Here is a 688-nt window from a genome sequence, read left to right as displayed (position 1 = left end):
TTATACCCCAAGATGGGCAAGGGACAACAAAAGCAAATACATACTATGATCCGTAGATCTGTTGCCCCACACCTGGGGTACACAATAAAATTAATATAGATTTAACATAATATAGTACACAAAGCAATAATAAAAGCAGAAAATTAAAAATCAATAGAAAATGCTAAATATATATTAAGAATAAAAAATAAATTAAATTAAAAATAAATAAATAAGTAAAAATAACAGATGGGGTAAGGATAAACAATAAAGGGAAATAAATAAATAAATAAATAAAACCTAAACTTGTAGATAAATTAAAACGACTTAAAATATTGCACAAGTGATAGGGCTCAAGCTACTATTCAGTAGATTCATGAGGTTGACAGACAGAAAATCTAAGTGATTTGAGAAAGCTGTGGAAGGGCAAGAGCAGTATACCAGTCTGGATACCAGCTCTTGATTGGTTTTCTGCTTTATGAGCCGATTTTTGTTTTCCTGTTTCTTTAAATTGTTTAAATGTTTGGGACACTAGTTGGCAGCAGACTTACTCGGGAAACAGTACAGGGGGATAACCTCTTCCAAGTCAGTATAATAAAGATCAGTGGCTGAATTATTTACATTTTCTCGAATATGTGGACATGCTCAGATCTACGATCTTTAGATTAATGATCTCCGTAAGTTATTACATTTTATGTTTGGTTTTACT

The sequence above is a fragment of the Asterias rubens genome, chromosome 21 (assembly GCF_902459465.1).
Source record: "Asterias rubens chromosome 21, eAstRub1.3, whole genome shotgun sequence".
NCBI lineage: Eukaryota > Metazoa > Echinodermata > Asteroidea > Forcipulatida > Asteriidae > Asterias > Asterias rubens.
The sequence above is the reverse complement of the archived record's forward strand: the minus strand, read 5'-3'. Positions refer to the sequence as shown.